At 48.9% G+C, this 24,085-nt stretch overlaps 1 protein-coding gene across 5 annotated transcripts in view; it reads right to left on the reverse strand.

Moving 5' to 3' along the window:
• Positions 1-24,085, reverse strand: part of LOC119442559 (myocyte-specific enhancer factor 2) — a 280,845-nt gene that overhangs the window by 112,730 nt on the left and 144,030 nt on the right. For 2 of the 5 annotated variants that reach the window (XM_037707480.2, XM_037707475.2), the window contains exon 1: positions 22,280-23,156. The exons of 1 other annotated variant lie outside the window; for it this stretch is intronic. The gene's annotated coding sequence lies outside the window, so the exon portion shown is untranslated. Of the gene's footprint in view, positions 1-22,279; positions 23,158-24,085 lie in introns of those variants that run through there. 2 more of the 5 variants (XM_037707479.2, XM_037707478.2) reach the window with 2 other exon arrangements.

A 24,085-nucleotide genomic window follows, 5' to 3' on the forward strand; every position in this document is an offset into this window, starting at 1 on the left:
GCACCCCCTCCGCCCTTCCGCATTTTGATTGATCTGTGCTGTTCACCTCCGCGTTTCTACGGTCGTCGGGCAGTTGTTGTCGACAGACTCTGCTACTTTCGCAGTAATGCGAGGTCTCAGCAGTGGAAGCTGCGAGGCGCCTGCTCTGGCGATCGACACTGTCTGCACTCCGAGACTGAGATAACGGCGCTTCGATGCGGCGCCTGGGACGCGCGTAATCGCGTTCCCCGATTGGCTGGTGCCGATCGTGCCGTGTTATTGCAAAGCAGAGAGTTCAGGTGTGAAAACATGTCGATATGCAAGATCAGCAAGTGTGCTTCTCTACACGTCTCCTCTGACCTGTCCAAGGTGGCGGGCTTCAGGTTATACTATATAAGACGTCATGCAGGCGGGGAGGGGGGTTGAAAGGGTGGGAGCCACCGTCCTCCGTTGGTCATGCCATATCCAAGCTTTCAGCACATGTATCCCATATTCAACAGTAATACAAACCTGCGGAAGTTCGGCAACCTTGGTTAGGTCGCGCTATATGTCTGGGAGAGCCTGCGTTCAAAATTTCGCACATGACAGAGAGGGTCTATTGAGTATTCAACTAACGAGCACTCGTTACGTATTGTCTTGAATGCCGTTTGCTGAAGTCTACAGGACTTGCCTGCTCAGAAGCGCGTGTTGCATGATTCAGATAGGTAAAAATTACGATCTGCTATAGTATATAGCGGCGAGCGTACGCGACAAACGCAGGCTTGCCTCTTCCACAGACGAATACGTCACCTAAGGTCGAAAACTTCAGTTATGCGTGACTTCAAGTGTGTGCGTGTGTGTGAGAGAGAGAGAGAGAAAGAGCGTATGCCCGCGGGCTACTGTGGTCAGTGCAGAGGCGCACAATAGAATACCTACTGTCGTATTAATAGCTGGTAGTTCTCAATGACAACAAGCTGATTGCAACGTGGAGTCAATATTGCAATCCGCCTCGGCAAGCAGAGGCAGGCACTTGTGTGAAACATGCACCGCACTTGCGGCGTTTGTGCGTATTCAGTCGTTCGAACGAGTACAAAGGTACAATGAGAAAATAATGGGCTCAGTCGTATGAGCATTAATCTTCAACGTTTATACATACAGAGGCACGCCGTACCTCGATTCCGGAATGTAGTTAAAGGTCAGTTCCCTAACGGAGCCCAACGATAAGGTCAGGAACATGATAAGTCGACGCTAAACTTAACACATGCTACCTATAGAACAGTGACAGCACAATGAAACAACGTTGTTCTTGTTGTTTCAATTTGTCCTTCCGCTCCCATTGTCTATTTTTTGGTGGCGGCAACAAAGAGCGAAAGGGCACCGCCTTTAGGCCTGCATACGCGAAACAGTGCGAACGTGAAGATATACACTTAACCACAGCCAAGCCACTTGCTGCGATACAATCGTAACGGAAGCGACATCGCTCCTCAGACAGGTCTGAATCGTCGCCCTCTACGCATCGTAACAACTTAATTCCACGGATTCCTTAGAACTTTCTTCAAACGCAGCTCCGGCGTTCAGCTACGCAGTTTCAGAAAACTATAACTCATAAACTTTCATTTTTCACATCTTTTGCCAGTCGTATTCGATACTGTGTTCGGGCACCATTTTTTTTCCCCATAGTTCTGTGAAGGGGAGTTACTCGATCACCGCAAATCCTCACGAAACGGAGTTTCAGAAATAGCGGACACCAGTCATTAAAAACAAACACAAATAATGCGTTCTTGCACACGCCTCGTAGCCTAATAGGGGAGTTCTCGTGACTCTCCCCCCCACCCCCTCTCCACCTCTTCTCGTCTAGTGTACCCCCTTCTTCACTTACCTCTTTTTCTTTGTCACCGTTAACTTCAAACCCGCCGGCATGCCGACGTTGGGCACACCTTTCAGCGGTTACCGAGAGAGTTAGTCGGTCTAATACGTTTTCCACCCTCTGAGTAGTATACGAGTATACGAAATGTAGCACTCTAGCGTCGCCCCGCGACCTTGCCTTCTTTGGAGCACCTCATATACGGGCCCTGGGAACTGACCGAGCACGGTCGTGATCAGCCTTCCCATATATAGGGTGTAAGCGTGCATTCAGCGAAGCCGCCGCCACCGCGGCAATCAGTCGTCCCTGCTGTCCACGTGCACCGTACATATATCCATGCATGTATGCATGCACGCACGCGTGAATGCGTGCGTAGGCAGTGTATGTACGGCGCTGTACGGAACCATGCAGGCGCAGGCGATGCGTAATCGGCGTATACGGAATTATACACGCACACGCGCGCACACATTCACGCCCCTTTACACGGTTCGAAACAGGCGGCAGCAGCTATGGTACATTTCGGCACAAACAAGTATACTAAAACAGTAGGACGGACGCGGAGCACTCCATATACGTAGAAGTAATTCTTTTTCTCTCTCTCTTTCACTTCATTTGTTATTTATTTATTTTTTTTTGCTCACATAAGACTCGTCACCCTTTCCTGTTTCTCTTTGCACAGATTACTTATGTTGTTACACAAACATGGTGAAACTTACTCAAGCCCGGTTCCCTACAGCCGGCACCCTATATTCCCTGTCTGGATAAGCAACGCACCTAACCATTACACGGGAAACCTACCGCCACCACGTTGTCTATTCTTAAAAAAAAAAGAAAAATAATAATAAGCTATCCCGCAGCGAATGAAGACTGCAGTGAGGGCATATGCTTACATGAAACATACATGGTTCCAGTTAGACAGCTGTTATTACCCTTCTTCCTTCTTTACATAATTTGTGTAATCCGCCATTTTGGATATGCTTTCGTTCATTTTGCATCTCGGTGTATTAACGAAGGCGCTATAAAGAAGCGTTTTCTTTTTCTTCTTTTTTCTCGCTATCTGCTTTGTCCGAGTTTATTCGAGGCCGAGGAAGTACGACTAGGATTCGTTTCAAGGGCGCCCATGTTACGAGACAAAATACGGTGTACAAACCTACGCTTAACACGAATTGAAAAAGTACGCCATGTACAGGGCGCTTCGTATATAGTGTACGCATTCGCCGAGAGAAATTTGGCCAGGACCTCAAAGACCCGAGAGAGAGAGAGAGTGCAGAGAGAGCAAGTGTCTCGAGCAGTGTATGCCGTGCAGTGAAGCTGAACGCGGTGACGGAATTTCAGGGGCGCGATCAGGACACGGCGACTATACAGAAGACCCTGGGAAAAGGGCCAAAGGCGTCGTCACGCTGCTGGTCGCCCAATATTCCTGCTTGGATCTCTAATTTACTCCTTGGCTGCGTTTTTGGCGGCTGAGAAATGGAGCGCAACGTCGCGCTTTCGTCGATGTCTTTCCGGACTCGGAAATAGTGTATAGGCAGTATAATCAAGTGTAGAATAATTGCTCACTATACGGAACGCGCAGCTCAATCTAACAGCGCGCAGCAGTCTGCGCCAAGAGTTTCGAAGTCACTGCCATTCATCGGGCCGCGTATTGACCAGTCGTCGGGCCGCGTATTGGGGTCCACGATGACTTAAGGCCACTCCATATACTAAGAGTTTTGAGGAGGACAGGTAATACCTACCTTCCCCAAATTTGTCGAGAGCACCGTGAATGCGATATCGGAGATCTGAAACAGGTCCCGAGGACAGGCGTTATTGGCAGAGTGGCTTAGAACTTTTGACGAATACTAGATTATTCAAATCTGCAAAGCCAATCTAACCGCGGCGACTCACAGTGCACGGTTTGAGCTCATTAAGAGCTATGGGGCCCGGAGCCAGATATGCCGGATTTGCCGTGCTGGAAAATCGTGCTTGGGAGAAAGTGGTGAAGTCCTGTAAACGATGTGCGCGTCTCAAGTCACGAACTCATTGACTACTTCAATTATTGAACGAATATAGGTAATGAATGCATGCTCATATCCATGTACTTATCCATCTCCTCTCCTCGTGTGTGCGTTTTTGCACGCGAGGTCGATCCAGCCTTGCGCTCAGTCCATCATTCACTCTTCCTGACCCATCTGATAACGGTCGGAGCGGCACCTAACTTCTGAAAGTTCACCCCCCCCCCCCCCCCCCCCCTAATTAGCCCTACTCTGAAAAGAGCAACAAAGTTCGTACGAGAACGCGGATGGCACACTCAGCCACTCAGCCTCGCAAAGAGAACGCCTACAGCCGCTCTCACGAGATAACGGTTTATTAAAGGACCCTCCCCTCAGGGCAATCACGTTCGTCTCGGTCTGCGCATATATAGTAAGCACTAGTGAAGAGGCCGCACGAAATACGTGGATTTCGTGGAGAGTGCAGATATATGTCCAATGCGGAAACCTTTGGATTCGCGACGCCGCAACCTCATCACGGAGAAGAAAAACTCTACGAACTGCGCTGCAGACTTCGGCAACCGCTCGCGCGAACGCGGAACCGGCAGCGGCGGTTAGTTGCCCCCGTGTTTGTCTGCGGCTGTGCCTCGGTTAGCGCGAGCGCGTCGCCCGCGGCGTCGACCGGCCGGCCGCCCTGTTGGACGCACACAAACAAGTCCGCGGCGGCAAGCACTCCTTCAGCCGAGCCAAAGCCAGCGTACGCTCGCGCGCTATAAATTTAGGCAGCTATAAGGCCGAAAGTGAGCGTTGTGTGTGCCGCTGGTGGCCGACGCCGCGCCGCTGCGGAGCAAGATCAGGGTCGCCAGATTGCGCGCGGTTTTTCCAGCCCCAACGACGTTTTATTTCTTTCGCTATAGAAGCTTTCTCGTTTTCGTTGCCTTCTTTTTTTTTTTTTTCTTCCTTTCTTGGTCATGTCTTGCTCTCTCTCCTCCTCACATTTGTTTTGTGTTTTGCCTTTCTCTCCCGGCGTCTCTGCGAGCGCGCGCACGCGCGCAGCCTAGACGAGACGCGGGAGTCGCCCGCGCCGCACTTGGGACCACAAGGTTGCTCGCTGGCCGCCGCGACTTTCCCGCGCGCGCAATTATTGTGATTATCGGCGCTAGGGCCTGGAGCACACGCGGCGGCGGTGGTGCGGGAAAGAACGAGGTGGGACCGGCCCCGTTGGAAGTCCGAGGAATTACCGAGGCAGGCAGAGCAGCGGCGCGAGTTTACCAATTCAAGTAGGAACCGCGGGAAAGAGGGCGAAATAAAGAAACGAGTGGCCGCGGTAGATTACCGCGGCTCTCGGGTGTGCATGGACCATCTTATAGGTGCATAAATGCGTGCGTTTGTGTTGTTTTACCCCGTAAAGTAACTCCTTGGGCTGTAATATTTTCCTGCTGGGGTCCAGAGAGAGATAGAGAGAGAGGGACAGGGAGCATGTGATTTGTACGTTCAATTAACCTTCCCGAGACCTTATAAACTTGTCATACCGTGTTGACCCTGGGTAACTTTGGAACAATCTGAGGGATAGACGAACTCGTCAGCAGCCGCGAGCTCTCTGTAACCTCTTATTTCAGTAAGAAATGAACGGCCGTGCATGAGCAGTTCTTTACTCCTCGATCAATATAAGATAAGAATTCGTCACCACCAAGTCTTAAGAAGGTAATGAGAGAGAGAAAGCTTTATGTTAACTGGAGAAATTAGCCTAGATACAGGCTCGGTATGCTACTCCAGGTGTAATATATAGTGAGTGATAAAAGAAAATGCATGTGAGAAGATGAAATGACATACATGCGCACATACAAACGCACTAAACGTGCTGGAATACATAGTTTACGGTTTCATTGTGGCTTTTGTACCGCGCATGGATGCTCTTGCTTCGTTTGCGCGTAATGGCCAAGACCTAGCAGTTGAACCGAGGCTACGTCCACCATTAGAGAGTCCAACTGATATCACGAACTCGCACCGAATACTTAACACTGTATTCCGCCACAGGCGAGAATCACGCAACTTCGGCCGACACACAACGACAGGAAACTGCACGAGAATCGAGCAATGCTTCGCAGTGTACTATATGGCACCACCTTGACCTGGTCATTTATCTATTATTTGTTTTCTTTCTTTTATAAGTAATCGTTGCCGAGCAGTGTAAATGTGCTTGGCATAGATTACCGGCGCGTGGAAAAGTCCCTCCTCCTTGGTCAAAGCGTACGTGTCACCGTGCCGTGCAAACGCGCACGGACCAGCAGCTTTTTTGCCCCCCATGGGGACAACGCCCGCCGCGGGCAGGTACACAACAGATGAGATCGAAATCGGCGACCTTGACTGGTAACGGCCGCTGAGGTATCTCCCTCTCTCGACATTTTCTCGTCGGGCACACACGCAGCGATCAAATCGCGGCTAGCTCATGCCTGATGGATTGGAGCGGATGTCGAAGAAGGGTTGGGGAGAGAGAGGCCGACACGAGCGGACGGAGGCGCAAGTTCATTAACGTGTGTGTGTCTCCTGCTGCAGCAGACTCGAGCTGCGTTACAGTTGGCCGGCCGCTCCTTCGTCGACATCAGCCCGATCAGCCTACACGCAGCCGTGCGCACACGGCGGGGATTAACGCGTGCGGCTTACGGAGCCGGAGAGTGCGCTCTCGGCCGACTCGGAAGAGGAGCTTAGCGCGCAACTCGTTGCCGGGCGCCCCTTCTTCACCTACCCCTCCTCCCCGACCTAGGCTTCAACCAGGAGCCACGCACAAGGTCCGAACTCCGCACATCCGCCCACGCGCGTAGCTGCCCGCTCTCAGCAGAGAGAGAGAGAGAGAGAGAGAGAGAGAGAGGATAGAAGAAAGAGCTCTGCGCCGACGGTGGTGCCTCCTTGCGTCAAGAACAGCTGCCTTGCGCCGCTCTCGACGCTGACGTAGACGTTGGGTCGGTCGCCGCGGCCCATTGATCGGACCGAGGGTGCAGCCGGTGGCGTCAGCGGGGTTTCCATGGGAGCCCGGAATGCCGCAGATTGGGAAAAGAAAAGGCAGCTGCTGTCGGCGTTTTTCCTCTTTCCTTCTCGAATATATAGCGAGGAGGGATAAGAAGAATCTGCCATCCTTGTCGCCAAGGTGTAGCCATGCCGACGAACGGCCGGAGCCCGCTCGCCAACTTTTCTGCCGTTTGCGAAGTTTGTGTCTTATAGCGATCGCGTCGACTGCTTCCGCCCACGCAAGCACTTATGTAGAGGGCGTGCGACGATGCCCGCTCGAGGTTTGGTGTCGACGGCAGCTTGAAAGAGCAAGCAAGCAAAATGCGACTCTGACAATGACAGCTTCTCGCGAAGCTTCCCGATGCTTCCTGATACAAGGCCGGCCAACGCTGCCTATTCGGTGTAAACAAAAGGCAGCCAGAAGCTGAGGGCGAATGGTGCAATTTTATTCTGCCAGACAGAAAAAAAGAAAGAGTTATTCCCGAATACTATCTTAAGCTGCGACGTATCGATTTGGGCTTTCCTCTGTCAAAGGGAATGACTCTCTATGTGCTATTTGTTCTGAAGGATCAATGATTCATTCAGTACTTTCGTTTCTCATCCCTCGCTAGAAGCTCGTGAAACTATTTCAGGCAGCATGTGTTGTGTATAAGAACGACCTAATCTTCAATGGCTGTTTCGTCAGACGATCCCAAAAGGGCGGAGGGATTGCAACAAACGAACCAACCGAACAAACAAAGACATCTTGCTTGTTAAGCTTGTTCCGTGAAGGCCTCTATCGCCGGCCGTCTTATGAATACTTCGGTGAGCTTGGCCATGGACTAATGCAGACCAAACATACTGTCTGGCCCGCGCTGAATTAATTGAGCGATGTTATCCTAAGTGTGCGAATCGGGCTACTCTTCTCCCTTCGTGAAATATTCACGCCGGTCTAAGGAAAGCACCAAAAGCACACAACGACACTTTGTTAAAAAAAAGGAGCGCGTTGCTGAGGGCCCCAACTTCTCACAGGGCAGTGTCCCACGAAACGAAAGGCAGATTAGGCAAGACACTCCTCAGTATAACACATCTCAGCTTGGTGAACTGTCAGTTCATTTCAAGTTCCCGTCAGAAACTCCGGCTGCGCACATAATATAACTGAAAAGAAAGAAGACGTACAAAAGTCGAGCCAGTCTAAAATATCAAAAATTTAAGTGACGAGCAGTAGTCGAACAAGGAATGTTGCCGAAGTCAATGTTTTGGCAAGGGGACTTGTCGTCAAGTCTTGCCGACTTGTCCCTGACGTGAAGGCAAGTCCGCCCCTTGTCGAAACGTTGGCTTCAGCGACATTCCTTGTTCGGCCATACTGCTCATCGCTTCAAAGCCTCCGTTTTCCTTGTGGTTGTCTCTGTTGGTCGCATATCGAAACTTTGAATTTCTGATCCCTGCACCTGCACGCATTAGATGCATAGTTCCCAACTTCGTTTCGTCCGTATGACCTGTTTGACACTGACCAGTCACATTCGCTAATATATTCGTTGCCATCGAACGTCACCTGTCTTTACGAACCTGTGCAGCGCACTAATGGTTTATATTAGACTGATCGATTTCGAGCGTCCTATAGAGCGCTCTCGCGGTGCGGTTTTCGTTTGGTCATGGTCGCAATCGAGCGCTCGGAACACATTAGGCTTTTTCATTCAGAGCCTTGTCCCTTCGAGCTGGGACCACGACCGAGATCCGATCACGTGGTTCTTCTGATTGTTCTGGGAGCGGAACGTTCGGCTCGAGCATGTTTGGTTCCATTGTCGAGAGGCCTCTGCATCGCTGTAAACCCGAGTTGGAGCGCAGTCGGAAGCAGTCGAATGTACCCTAAGTGTTTTGTGAATAGGGGGTCCTGGCTTCTGCAAAGCTTCGCAAGACAGGTAACTCAGCTTGCAGCTACGTTCTCTGCGTTTGTCCCGTAGAACCACGAGAGCGAATGGCAGGATGTTTCACGATGTGTGAGTATACCATTTGCTACCCTGCTCGGGAGTTGGAGTGACAGGGGAGTGTTTAGAAAAGTGGGGGATTGCACTGCGAAGAATTATCTTCGCCTTTCAACTTGGAAGGATGCGGAGGATAATACAATTGGCTGCTGCCGCGCGCCCGTGTTATTCAAGAGCGGCCGACAACTGCCTCGCCAGAGCCCCACTGTCTTGTTCGAATGCGGGAGCTAAGGGTGAGCGAACAATACCGAATTGCGCGGCAGGTTGGTTGCGCATCGCGACATAAGGACGCAGCTGGAAGCAGGTGCGCGACTCGCCTCACGCGTCCATATCTATGTGTACGTCACACGCCGGGCGCGACTGGCACAATAAGAAAATGCAGAAGTCTACTTGCCGTTTCGAAAGGGACCGTCACATTGTTTCCCTGAAAACTAACACGACCAAGTACACGCCTTCATATTTCTCAAACACAACTCTTTCCATCCACACATTCTGGGAACTAGGCTGCTCCAGCGTCCAGAAAACGTTTACAAGCCGCCTCACATGCTCCATAGCCGCTCAGATTGAAAAAAAAAAAAAAATGTGAGAGAGAGAAAGAAACAGGAGATCACATTGGATCAACCACTACTAAAGGCTCATCGAGAGTCTTCGAAAACAAACTTCGTCAAACTTCGTCATTCGTCTGGAGACGAAGATCAGCAGTACGACTTTGACTAAAATTCGCAGAAATAAAGCTTCACTTCTTTCATTGCTTGGCTGCTCCGTCAAGTAAGTAGATAGTCTTTTTGAGAAACTGCTTTGTTTTCTTACGTACTTGACTTTTCGTGTACACGGTGTACACAGGATGTGTGCGAAATGTCATTCAGGTTTATTTGGGGTCCACATGCTTCCGAAAGGGTTGTTAGCATAAGTTGTTTGCACACTATAGTCGACAAAAAAGTGCAAGCCTACGAGTTCGCAAAGCAAATCTAATTACATCTCGTTAGTTCATGGAAAGCAAGAAAGAGAAAAAAGAAACGACATCGCACTTTCTACGCACTATATAAGTTTTTGCGAATGCTTTCTCCAACAGGGTCGAACTTGGAAAGGGGAAAGAAGCGAAGAAAGCGAACCGCCGGCAGTAACACACAGACGGTAACGAGAAGGCAACGGGGCGTTCCTTTTTACTTTCACTCCGCCCCTCTTTGGCGCGATCTTTCCGGCAACCGTTCGCGGGTTGCGCAAGGAGAGACAGGCACGCCGTGGTGCAAGAGCTTGGCTGTGGACGATGATTTCTCCGGAAAGCCCCCCCGGCAGAATCGTTTTCGCCAGCGGGCTCTTCCTGGTCGTTCCTGTGTTCGACTGACCGCGCGGCGCGGCGCTATTAGAAAACATGAGATCGGCCGTGCGCGGCAAGAAAGCAATGAAATAAATGTCCGTTTCGCAACGCAATGGCCCCTTGTTCTGCAGCGGTGGCTGTGAAATAAAAGCTCCGCGGCCGCTTTATCATCTTTGAGCTCGTGAGCACGGTAGAGCGCGAGTGTTTGCACAAAGCCTGACAGTTACAGAGATATAGCGAGTCGCGTATAACGGATGCAGAGTGGCTGAACTACGGATGAGTCGCAGAGGTCAACATACAGGAAACGAGAAATGGAAAAGGAAATCAGAGGATCATGATTATGCTGCGCAGAGTATTACACTGGCAAAAAAGATGACGAAGAAGGATGCGGACGGACGAAGCGCATTGCTTTACTTAAATGAAAGGAGAGGGGATACAAAATGGAAACACAGGCACGCACGCACGCAGGCGCGTGCACCCATTCCGGCGCACACCTGGCCCCAGGCAATGGGTTTCACAGCGGATGCAATATGGGGGAAAAGCTTGCGGCGAGATGCGACGGCAGCACAAACAGCCCGTCGTGTGCTGCCCTTTCTCGAGCACAGCACATCTGTTTGCCCCCGTCGTTCCCTGCGACACCACCCCCTTCCTTCCCTGACCCCCCCCCCCCCCCCCTTCCCCTCTCCCGACTTTCTCTCCAGCACGACTGTCACGCGTGCCTCGCCGGAAAGGCAGCCTACGCGAACTCCCGGTCTCTCCTCGAGAACAACTATCCTCGTATTTTCGACTGCGCGGCGGGGTGTCCGCTACTCTAGACACGCGTCCCCCCTTTCACCCCCCCCCCCTTTCCTACCGACACACTTTGTTTGCATCTACCTGATTGATTGCGATTGTGACGGCAGCGGGTACTACGAGAGTAGCCTGTCTCGAGAGAGTCTCTCTCTCTCTCCCCTTTAGGGAAAAACTACCATAACTGGTCTCGCGGCAGCAGACGGGATGGGGCGGGCAGGAGAGGCTCGAAAGAAACGGAGCGGTCGGGCTTGGCAAAGTCACAAAACGTGCCTCGTCCTCCCCCGAAAGCGACATCCGTCCCTACGTCGGACAGGAAAAAGGGGTTGTGGACGGGAGAGTAGCTTGCGGTCAGCGCTCTATATGCACGTCCATACCGCGCGTACTTCCCGTTGTTACAAAGAGGGACCGGACGGGATAGTCGGCGACAAAGTCACGTTTTTTTTACCTGAAGACCATAAGGCGACGCCGTGTTCGTGATTTAAAAAAAAAATACAGTAAGAAGTAGAAATGATGAAGGGACCGGATGGGAAACCCGCGACGCGCCTGCGGGGTGGGTGGTGCCTTATTGTGTTGCCCACGCGCACGTACGAGGCGGCCACGCGTGTTGCTGCTGCGGCCTTGTGGTGCCTTTGCGCATTTGTGTGTGTGTGTGTGTTTGTGATTTGTGAGTGCGCGGGCGAGCGAGCGCTCGGAGCGCGCACTACCGACGAAGGTCACGGGCGCCGATTCCTGTCGGGGCACCTTTCACTTGCGAAACGTCGCCGCTCCGTCCGCGCGCGCCGCCGTCGCCTCGTTCGCCCCTGGACGTTTAGGCCGGTGTAGGGTCGTTGTTCTTCTAAACACGTTTGTTGTTGCTTCTGTTCGCGTGAGCACTCTTTTCAACCAACGCCATGAGCAGCAGTGAAAGGGGGTGTACGAGGAGAAAGCGTCCAATTCCACGTGAAGCGTATACTTTCTCTGTAAAGCTGCACACGTCGATGCGTATGTGTATTGCGCTGCGCGATAACCAACCTGTTATCTTCACCTCGATGAGCACATGGAACACATTTTGGCCGACACTGTGGGGGCGGTCATCGCGCGTGCGCAAGGACAGGCTGACGCTGCGACTAAATTACGTTGGAAATGGATTTAAGAAGCAGCGCGTTCCCCCTATACTGAGATCGACGCCGACGTTTTTCTTTAGATGCCAAAGAGAAACGCGCAAATGCTCCAATTGAGCATACTTGCTTCGAGAAGGTCGTTGCACTCGTGAGGAAACAGTTTAACGTTGAACCCCAAACTACGAATGAAGGAATAACTGAAAATGAAGGGCAACGTCTTACAAAATATGTAGAAATACGTGGTTTGACCAGAATTCTAAGAGCTCTGATTTGTACCATATGGATCCGCTTATTGAATTCAAGTTTCCATTGCCATTAGACAGAAATATGGAAACCCTTATTCATCGGTTAAGGCTAGGCACTGCCTACACAAAGCATTTCTTGCATAGAATTCGCCGTGCTTAAACCCCCCAATGTGATTGTGGATTTGTAGATGAAGATATACACCACCCCCTTCTAGATTGCCCAATCACGACACACCAAGACGCCGATTTAAGTCAACTCTAATGACATTATTCCGCAGACCTTTCAGTTTAAGGAAACTTTTGGGCCCTTGGTCAACAACGGCCTTACAGAAGAGCGTTAAAAACATTTCTCGAAGAGAGCGGCATTGTTGGCCGTTATTAACGCTTATAATCTTCCTTTTATTTCAACGTCGCTGTATATGTGTATGTGTTTGTGGATTATGTTATGTTGACTATTGTGTTCTGACTATATGTGATAATGGATTTACACGATGTATGCACCACCCGCTGACTAGAGACTGTTTGCTAGGTGACAGTATTATCTGTATTTTTGAGACTTTCTTCTCGAGTTATTTAACTTGTATATTGTATGTAACACGTATTGTTTTGCGTTTTAGTGTTACTGTGAGAGCGTTGCTTTACAAGAACTTTTTTTTTATGTTCTGGTGCTTGTATGAGAAGGTTATGAGAAGGATATATATATATATATATATATATATATATATATATATATATATATATAAGAACTGCGGGAAACAAATAAAACTTTCACAATTATGAAGCACCGAGTGCACAGCTGTGCGAAATTATCGCTGTATCAGGTATCGTGATGTAGCACTGCGTATATGCATGAGTTGCAGTAGGCGCAACGCACCGGTCGGCTCGGTACATCATGTTCGCTGCTGATCGTCCTGCAGCTCCCGTTTCAGAATTTATCCCACGCACCGACTGGTGCATCGCGTGTCATGTCTGGCAGGCGTTGCAAGGCGGAAGTGGGCAACTATACTCCGGTGGCGCAGCCTGGCGGCAACCTCGCTGGCTGCAGTCGATATGCCAGCTGACCTTTAACATGCGCCTCGCACATGTGCTGTGTCATACGCCTGCAATAGCGGGCACTGCCGAGCTCGTACATATACTTGGCGAAGTATACAGGGTGTCCAAACTATCATGCGCCAAGATTTTAAAATATGCAATTGTCACGTAGCTGGACAGGACCAAGGTAATGTTGTTTGCCGTCGCTTTGAGATACTCAGATAATTTTTTTTTGCATTCCGCTTAACTAGGTGATTAGTTTCAATTAATTAATCAACTTGTCAATTATTATAACTATATGAAAAGTGTCAATGAGAAAATTCTAGAGCAGCGTGAAACACTCCCGATACAGCTTTCTGTCGCTCAATACGAGCTACATAAAAGTGTTTTTCCCAGTGTTAAAGAAGCTCACGAATACACGCAAAATTGCCGCTCGACTGGCACTCGAGGTACTTTGCGTGTTCGCAGGTGTCTTTCACGCCCGAAAAAACACTTTTATGTAGCACGTATTGAGCGACGGAAAGCTGTATCGGGAGTCTTTCATGCTGCTCTACAATTTTCTCATTGACACTTTTTCATCTGATTGTAATAGTTGATTAATTAATTGAGACTAATTATGTAATTAGGCGGAAAGCAAGAAAATAATCTGAGTATCTCCAAGCGACGGCTAGATAAATCCTAGATATGGCGATTGGAAGAGTCAAGGGCTACAGACGCGCGGAGCCATGGAGGATGAAAACTGAAACACGTCATGGAGGGAGGGACCTGGTACACATGCTTATCGCTGTAACGATAAGGCGCCGCTTCACATTTCACTGTTGTGTGCACACGGTCTCGCTCGAGCGGTAATCAGTTCTTGATGATACCAATAGAGGGCAAGGCTGTCGTATAAACACACGCACATCTATCGTTCACTCGCCACACGGAAATGAAGACATAACGTACTCGGAACCACAAGTTTCGTTATCGAGTGGTAGACCAAATAATCAAATCAGATAAAACAGAGAGAGAGACACGATAAGAGGGGGAGCTTTTCGAAAGTGACGCTCCTGGCGCAACTGAACAGCTGCTAACGAGTGATACACCTCGGAGGAATGCCGATGTAATCGCACAAGCGTAAGGTCACAATGCACGCGTGTTTTAATCGCTGTTATGTTCTCGGTTGCACAAGAAACACAAAAATAACTATGGGTGTGCAAACATTGAAATTTTCCAATCGATTAAGAATTTTCGAATAAACGCGAGCTTTGAATATCGAATCACTGTCGGATGTTTTCCTGCATAAAACAAAATCTGGAAAACGAAACAGAATAGGAAGTTGGACAATAGAGATGGAGAGAGAGATGAGTTTTGTATATTCCTATACACGGCAACACTATATGAATTCTGTTCAACTCAGCAATTTCTTGTAAAAAAAAAAAAAAGTGCTTCGTCAGCACGTAACGTACACTCTATTCCACGTGAAGCAGGCTCCAATAAACCCACATATTCGGCCACAGTCCAACATTTTTAAGAATCGAGTATGAAATTCTCGAATCAAATTCTTGTGTTCGTATCCGAAATTTCGAATAATCGCATAACGCAGAAAAAGCGTGAAGAGTCTGACAGGTGCCACATTTCAGTGCCAACATCGCCCAATGTCAGGAGACATGCACTGACCAAAAACTACACAAGCGGCTTGACAAGGTAGTCTGTCTCGGACACACATAAATCGGGACACTGGTTTGCAGTCGTACAGATACGTAAAAATAGATAACTACATTAACATGTCACTTTCTGCTAGCACACAGCAATGACTGAGAATGGAGATATGAGTATACAAGAACGCAGAACCATTTCCTTCGCATGCTTCGTCGTCGGGCGTCATTCTGTGCACGATGTATACAGTTTACATAAATCGCTTCGTACCGACACGGTTACTACATCCCAGTGTCTCGTGTTAAACGCGTAGCAAACAGTCGAGCAGTGCCCTGCTATACCGACAGGAGGCGCTGGCTGCACAGCCTCCTCTTGAAAAAGTCTCGGTTAGGCTAAGTGACTCTTTTTTGCCACCGCCCCGTTTCAAAGGGGATGCCAACAAATCGTCATCATCATCATCACCTCTTATGCACATGGAGAGATATAGGCGCGCGCTGAGCACGTGCCGATAAGCGAACAACGACAACGTCCTCGCGGGATCCGAAAGAGACGCTTGGTGCGGTGCACGATATCTACAGGTCTCAGTCACCTTTGAGCTTTTTGGACTGGGTGTTCCGAAGCGGGAGCGCAGACTTGCGAGCTGCCGATGTGTGTATTGTTTTTTTTTTTTTTTTTTTCTTGTTTTAATGTGAAGCTCCAACTGCTGGGCAACGCACAGGGTGAGATTAAAGCCACTTCGTGTTTACGCTTCAGTGTTGAACCACAAAATATTCCCGTGTGTGTCTGTGTGTTTATCTTTTCTTTCTCTTTTCTTTTTTTTATGCAAATGAATTTGAATATTTGGTAGCAATAACAGGTTCCAACTACTCCGCTGAAAAAGATATATATGTACCTGGCCTGCGACGAACGCTTAGTGAAGGGGGCTCCTCTTGCGCGCTTGGGGTACCTCCGTTTTGAGAGCGGCGGGGCGGTTTTACGTACGATTATCCGCCCCTCGTGCGCCACGAACAACGACACGAGTGAAGGAAAAAAAAAAAAAAAAAAAGCTCGCAGCCGTCGGTCATCGTGAGTGTGTAAACAAAGCGAGCGCCGGCGTCGCCGCGGAGAGGACATCGCGGGCTCCTAGATAAAGGCGGATGTCGTGTGACCTTGCGGACGGCTGCAGCAGCCGTGGTGCAATGGGAGCTTTCGCTACGTATGCATACGCACAGCCTATAGCTATGGGGCAGGGATAACATCCACGCGTTCCGGCCGAAATACTAAAAAGAACAGTGTGTAGTCAGCAACCACACGGAAGCGTATATATTTTATTTCGGCGTGTCCCTGTAGTCAGGCGTCGGCGTGTCTGTTTTTACGCCGCTCGACATTGTTTATCGTGACAACTATAAATGCGTGTGTACAATGGCATACCCGTTTTCGTCGGTAACCTGATAGGATACTTTTCGGGCGTTATGACATTCGCGGTGATTATGGAGCGACGCAGTATAGGCACGCGCCGACGCCGTGCGGCGCAAATACGCTTCATGCATGCGGTTACCGCTCTGCTAACAACGCGCGCGCGCACACACACGCGCACGCGCGCGCACACACACACCTTTTTGTTTTCGAGGTTTGGTTTGGTAGATGATGTTCGACGTGCCGTCGAACTAAGGCAACCCGCTCGTATCAGTTCGCGATCGTTTCGAGAATTCCGCTCCTCGACGGCTATAGGTGGCAGCATTATCCGCGCGGAGCTTCTGTACAAACAGGGCTGGCCGTTACCTCCGACATTGGCAACTGGCAGAAGCGACTCCTCTCTTTCCGGCATCACTCGCGCGACGACGACGACGACGAGGAGGAGCGAAACGAGAGAGAGAGAGAAAAGCAGCCAAGAAAGCGGATCCTGCAGGCATCGCGCCGCACCCATGCATTGGTGGTCGCGCAACGAGATTATTACATGTAGTATAAGGGGAGCGCCGCGTACGTGATAAAAGTGTTGGCTCCTTGTTGCGACATCCGAGGCGCGGAATATTCTTTTATGCGTATAGGTATGGGCTCCAGAGAAACGAGTTCCGTACGCGTTCTATTCTCGGCTCATTAACGTGAGCAGCATGCCATTGGCTGCATGAAGGCGGTATCACTTTAGTTACGTAAGAACTGTCTCGCCTATATGAAAAGCGCGCGCGCGGTCTTTCAGTATAATGCGAAGTACATATTCTTGCAAATCGGTAGGGGTGCCCCTTAGTGCTTCAAAGATTCGAAAACGCTAGCACTAGAGGATGTCCTAAACCAGTGTTGTCTTCTGTCTTAATAGTGACATTCAGAGAAACAGAGCACGCGTGTGGGCTGTACCGTAGGATTCTTTTGTACGCGGGGCTGACAGGCTTCCGTTAACTTTGAGTCCGCTATTTTTAAAACTCGTTAGCGCGTAGCAGTTTCGGATTGTGGCCCCACCCCCCATTTTTGGGGGGTGTGTGTGTCTGTTAGTTTCAAAACGCCATTGTTCGTGCGATAATGTACATGCGCCCTTACTGTTGCAAGATTTCTCAAAACGACTGATATGACCTTTTTGTCATTGGAAGTGTTCGAATGGCGTAATTTTCGAGTCAAATGTGAATATTCACAAAATACGGGCTTCGAATATTAATTAGATCGAATCGTCGACCGTGGAACATATACATATATATTGCTCCTATAAAACCACGGGAAACACGGGCGTGAGCTGTGACAAAGGGAGAAATAAAGAACAGATAGAAAATAGATTTATCGCCTTCCGTACACGTAAGCCCGTCAATCTGGGCCAGTTTGTAAATAAACACAAATTTAAAGTTCGCGGTTTCTGGCTTGCTTACGGATGGATCGAGGAGCGGCCGCTGAGTCATGTATACGTAAGGGACTTTACCTTAGAGGATTACTGTACATAGGCTACAATAATCCGCAGTTCATTCGGTGATAGTTCAATGCTTCAAGTGATAGAGCATGAAATGTTCTCGGATCGAATACCTCTATTCGAAACACGCGTATTCGGCTCATGCTCGAAATTTCGAATAATCGCACACACCCGCACTGTAATCGTTTCCGGCTCATCCAGCGATGACCTTCAGCGATGACATCAAGCTGTCGCTATCGAGATCCCTATCTCGATAATATATGCGGGTCAACGCGTATAAGCTGCCCGAGAAGCTCTCAAATACCGACTTATCCCTTGCGGCACCACTGACGAGCGCGAACGTCATTATTGAGGCCCCCGCAGTATGCTATCGATTGCGTAAGGATTTGAAATATACGCTTGTAGGTCTCTTCTCCACAAACAACAGACACGTCGCCAAGGTTCCATCCGGGGCCTATGTAGAGTTCGATGTCGGCCTCTCAGGCATGTCTCAGCCACGCGTTCCTGTCGTGTGTGCTGTGTTTCAACTAATTTGACGCCTTTGTTTAGCTCTTCGTCAGACGATTGTATAGTTAGCGTAAGTGACAGAACAGAGGGAAAGTTTTCACATTTTTTTTTTGTTTTGCTTGCTGCCAGCCTAACAAGCTTGCCGAAAGAAAGAAAGAAAGAAAGAAAAAAGAAAGAAAGGAAGCGGTACCGAGGCGTTCGCTTCAGACTTCAGCGAGTGTGTTTGGTGAAATGACACGAGCGAACCGAATTTCTATTTTTCTCGCCTGCGAGCGCGCTTGTTCTTTTTTTTTCTTTTCCTATATATCTATAAAAGGAGAGTTTCATTTAAAGGGAGACAACAAAAATAAGACTGTTTCGTTATCTTGCGTCAATAATGATGCAGTAATATAACAGTGTGCTATAACACGTTGTTTCATAGTTTCATATTATTATTATTATTATTATTATTATTATTATTATTATTATTATTATTATTATTATTATTATTATTATTATAGACGAATGTAGTGCGTGAGCCTTTCTTAGACACGTCGAGGCGATTCGAATGCCCAAAATTAAAAGAAGAAAACGATTCACGAGCCAGTATTCACAAAGCTTCTCGTTCGGAAGTGCTTTTTTGCATTGGCTTCCCGCATTCGGTAATAATATTGACTGGAATTTGCTCTTACGAACATTTGTAGCCTAAGAGGCCTTTTTGCGAATACGGGCCCAGATGTGCGTCAACGGTGACGTCACTTCCGGTACCCGTGTGCTTCGGCAGGAAGTCAGTCAAACCGCTCAGGCGTTAAAGGCAGTGCACGAAGACAAAATATAGGAAAGCTTGGGCTTCGTCGGCAAATTGCGGCTGCACGCGTCAGCCCACGGGACGACATAGAACGGTTAGATTACAACTAAAGATGTGTATAGCTGTCCTCTCGACAAAGTGAAACAGCGAATGATTAAGCAGTGCTTGTTAGTATGATGATGGACTACGATTAACAGCGTCGTTATTCTGAAAGTGCATTAAACGAAAACGTGCCGATCATTTCCGTCGTTATTCCCGCAACCCACAAACGGCCACAAGACTGACACGCATCAAGTCGTACCTGCCAAGCAAACAATTAGCGCCACCACGCGGATCCGATCAGCCCGCGAACGGTCGCTTCATCGAAAGCCCCCCCTTCACTCACGAAATAAGATGGTCCGTAAATAAGCGCGTCTCAAAGTTACGTCACCTTGTTCCAAGGTGCTGCAGGCTCCATTGAAATAAAGTCTAGAAGGTACGGAATGATTCTTTGTGCGTTTTCTGGTGAGCTTTCGTAACCATACAGAGTAAATATATTTCGGTTCAGTGTACAGTCAGTCGGCGTCGCCCTTTTTTTTTTTTTTTTTTCGCACGCAGATTTGAATCATCGGATCAAAGCACCAAGCACAAGTTAATTACTGGCTTCAGCATTACGAGGTGGGGAAAAAAGCATGCCTTCGCCATTGTTGACGGAACGCAGCACGTCTACCATCCCGTAAAACACGGTATAGTACTTTTAGTAACGTGGTCGTGTGCAGCTATACACTGCAGTCTGTAGTGAACTGGAGTGAAGTAGGGGCAAGCAGAGGGCTCGAATGACCCGCTGTTCAACGTCCGTCTGCTTTTAAAAAAGATTAATCAATTAATTGAATAATTAATTTGACACTACTGGAGAGAACTGGCAAATCGCGTACTAAGTCACGTACTCTGCCGCGCGCAGACCGAGATCCAAAAACAGACGGGACGATTGCCCAAGCCACAAGTGTGATCGTTTTTATCGGGCACAGTGTGCTGTTTATATAACTTCACGGCGTTGGAAAGAATGCCTGAGCGTCCGAGGAATGAATTAAATATCAGCTATATTTCCCGTTTCTAAAATTAAAAAGACACGAAAACTAGAGTGACCGCTTTCAGAGAAACCACGGACGTTCCAAATGTGAGGATAGATAAGTTTCGTAATGGCATAATTTGCGGGGGCAAATTGAAAAAAAAAAAAAAAGACATAATGCGTAAGCGAGACGTTTAAAAAATGGCCTGGTTGTGGCGACTTATTGCGCATTTCTGTTTTTGATTGCTGACCTACGTTGCGACACTTGTGTATGGGTTAACTTGTCTTTAAAGTATGATTATCAATTTCTTGAATGCCCATGTTATTTTTTATATCATTATTATTCGCAATACAATATGAAAAATAACGAGGAAATTCGCGAAATTTTTCTCGCAAGAATCGTGCGTGACAGTCAATTGCAGCTCCACAAAAAGTCTACTGATATCGACGAAATGTCAATGGAAACGCAACACCATTTATATAACAGCTTTATAGGGGTTATATTCACTCTAGAAAGCTCTTGTGCTGATTTCGTTCGCATTAAGCAGCTTCAATCGCTTCTCCCTGTGCTTCCATGCGTGCAATAAGAACCCCACTCCCAAATTTCTTTTTTTCTTTTTGATTTTCTTTTTTGAAACTTTGACAACTTGCTGCATACGAACGCTTGCTGCTGTGAATTCAGCGACGATATCAAATCTTAACGCACTGATGGTAGCAGGAGTCGCGATGGAAGAAAAAAAAATAAGTCGTTTGAAAACGGCAAGTAGACTTGATTTGTTTTTCTCGTTTTTCTTACGACAGTTCTGTCACACTCACAAAAGCATGGATATATAAGACAAGTGCTCCATACAGGCGCAGCGCGGCGAGCTGGATGGAGAACAATGACTCGCAATGCCGGTAGAAAACCGCAGCATACCCTTTTTTTTTTCTTTTCATTATTCTAACACTCGTTCGCCGCTCTTCTGAACAGAAGGAATGAAAAGAGACAAAAATAAAAAAAAAGAGGCAGGAACAAAGCGGAGCATCGAGGAATGAATTCGAGAAAGCGAAATAAATCTGGCGGTTTATTTTTTTTCTCCCTCCTTTCTCCCCACAATTAGGGCAGTCCGAGCGCACACAAGCATTCTCGCTTGTGTGTTTTCGTCAATTTCTGTCTCATATATATATTTTTTAAGTCTCTCCTTTTTTTTCTTTTGTTACAGCTTGCGTCAAAGAAACACACTGACACATCTATGTATTCTTCACGAAAGGTTTCGCCCGGCTCCAGCTAAGCCGTTAGCCGCACGGTTATATACGGTTAAGCGACCTCTTCGGCTTACGCGTTGTTCGTTTAGAGTCATTCTAACGGCGCGGTTATCGAATATATACTCTATTGATCAGTTGGAATTGCTGGGAGGTGGATCAAAACTTTACGCGGCTGCAGCTTTCGCGCGGCCCCTGACATGAAATTATACATTCTCGACCTCTCTTTCGGTGTTCGTATGTTCAGTTTTTTCCACTCGAGAATCGCGATTCGAAGAGACGAAATAATAATAAAAAAAGAACGTCGATGGTAGGGCGAGGACGAAAAGGTCAACCTTATCGTAGGCCGTCCTTACTTCTTTCTTATTCAACGCGCGCGGCCAACGTTTGTTTTCCGGATAAGCGCCGTGAGCGCTGAAATGAGAGCTATAGGACGAGACGGAAGCGCTCCGCCAGTTGCCAAGGTCTACTACTGTAGTTACCACTCGATTTGACACGTGGTGCGCCGATGGCTTTGCGTGGAGGCGCGTTTGGAGGAATCGACCGGGGGTGTGTGAGTGTGAGACCGTCGTTAGACCATAGGCGTGTTAAGACGTCCGTTGACGTTATACGTCATGCGTCTCAAGACACGCTTGCAGCGTGTACGGGAAGCCGGTCGGCGCAATTTCTAGCCGCTTTTTTAACGCGCCGCGAAGAAAACAGGAAGAAGCTGCAAACGGAAACTATACGGAGGCATTTATGTTCAGCCCGTTAGGAAAGTTGTCACACTAGTCCAGAGAGTTTGAAAGGTTCGTATAAGCACTTGGTGAGGCGATGCCAAAGACATCAAAAGGTGGATTACATATTAAAAAGAATAATATGGAGAGAATGGAGGTAAACGTCATTTCGTGAAACGTTGAAAGAAATGACCGAGGACGCAGAGTCAAGAACAACACTCACCGGTTGTCGAGAGTCCGTGCGTTGTGGGAAAGCTGCGCTCGCAGGGAGAGAGTGAGATGTGATTGACGGACGAGCGCTGTCCCCGGAGTCAACGACGGCCGGGCATGCGCTGGTGACAATCCTCCCGCCCGAATCCCATGGGCGACGGTGACGTCGGAGCGGATGACAATAAAGCCGGTCGGAGATGAAGAAGACACCCAAGGAACGCAGCGAGAGGCCCAGAAGAAGCGTTAACTCTTTTCTTGCTCCCGCACTTCTCTACGGGAGGATCACGAAGACGGAGGCAAATTTGGATTGGCAATCGAAGGCCCCGACTCACAATTCGCAGATATCAACTTCTCGCGACACTGTCAAGACGAGGGGGAAAAAACGGTTTGTAAAAGCGTGTTTGTTGTTGCTGTTGTACACGACGTTCGTCGTCGTCGTCGAAGAGGACGGTGCGTTGTTGGGTCGTCGCGTAGCGTACGTCGTCGACACGCCGGCGAGCTTTTATCAACGCCGCGATCTCGGCTATCCCGGCGACGACGACGGCAAGTCAGAAGGCGTGGAGGCGCCGCGGGTTTTGCTGGTGGCGAAAAACACCGCCCCGAATCCACTTGCACACTCGGTCAAATCCACGCACGAAGACGACGCGGCCAAAGGCACTTCACAGGGTAACAACACTGACTCACTCGTCGGGCTGCCCAGGAAAGTGATTGCTGCCGCTCGACTTCATTAAAGGAGAGGAATAAAACAGTGTCACAGCTCGATAAAAACACGCCACAATCACTACGACGGCTCTTCTCTCGACGCCCTTCGTGGCGAAAAAAAACTCTTTCGAAGGCCGCCGCCGGTGCAGCTCGTTCACGCACCGCACAGCCGCGCGTCGTCTGCCAAGGCGCGCAGCCAAAGCCGGGAGAGGAGAGGCGCTGCGCATGCGCGCGCTCTGACGTAGATGCACGGCGGGCCAATCGGCTCACGCGGCGCGGTACGGGTCAGGCGTGACGTAGCGCAGGTGAGCGAGAAAGGAGAAAAACAAAAATTGAGAAAGAGCGCAGCGCACGCGCCCGTTAGAAAATAAACGAAGAAAACGGCGCCTCAATGAATAGCAATAGAAGAGAGAACAAAAAAGAAGAAAAAAAGATCGCGGCAGCGAAAGAGGATGAGTGAGAGGAGAGAAAGAAAAGTACCGCTGTTCCGCTAAGCGGAGGGATACAGATGTTCCGCGCTCGAACGTAGTCCGTGGCGCGGCTGCTGCGGCCTGGCGCGGGAGCGAGCGGATAATACGAAACAGGACGGAGAAAGGGAGGCCGCCGCTGACCGTAGGCTTTCGTAGAGTGAATTGTTTTTTCTTCTTCTCCGGTTGTTGTCGGCTGCTGCCGCTCCTGGCTCGCAGCCAGGTATTTTATCTAGCCCAGAATGAAACCGAAAGCTAGAAATAACAGTAAACAGAGAGAGAAAAAAAAATGAAGGGTTAGAGACGGAGATGCCAGGAAATTTCTTGCGCTTTGCCCGTCATGCGAGTGAGCGCTCGTAGAGTGAGCGTTCATTTGCATCAATCGCAGCTTTCTAAACGACGCGTGAGCATTGAGATAAACAGCGAAGGTCTCAGAATATGCGGAGAGTGCTAGAACCTCTTTGAAGAGTGTCTAGATGACTAATAAGAAATGTGGCGTGACAGATTTCTTTAAAGACACGCCACGACAAGCGAGTGAGAAAGTATTATAAAAGAGTAGAAATGCCTCTCGTGGGTGGTGCGGCGTCAATGTTATCTATAAGAAAAATGTATACGTTTACAGATGTGCCAGCAACACGCCTAAACCAACA

Source organism: Dermacentor silvarum, chromosome 2, assembly GCF_013339745.2.
Source record: "Dermacentor silvarum isolate Dsil-2018 chromosome 2, BIME_Dsil_1.4, whole genome shotgun sequence".
Classification (NCBI taxonomy): Eukaryota; Metazoa; Arthropoda; class Arachnida; order Ixodida; family Ixodidae; genus Dermacentor; species Dermacentor silvarum.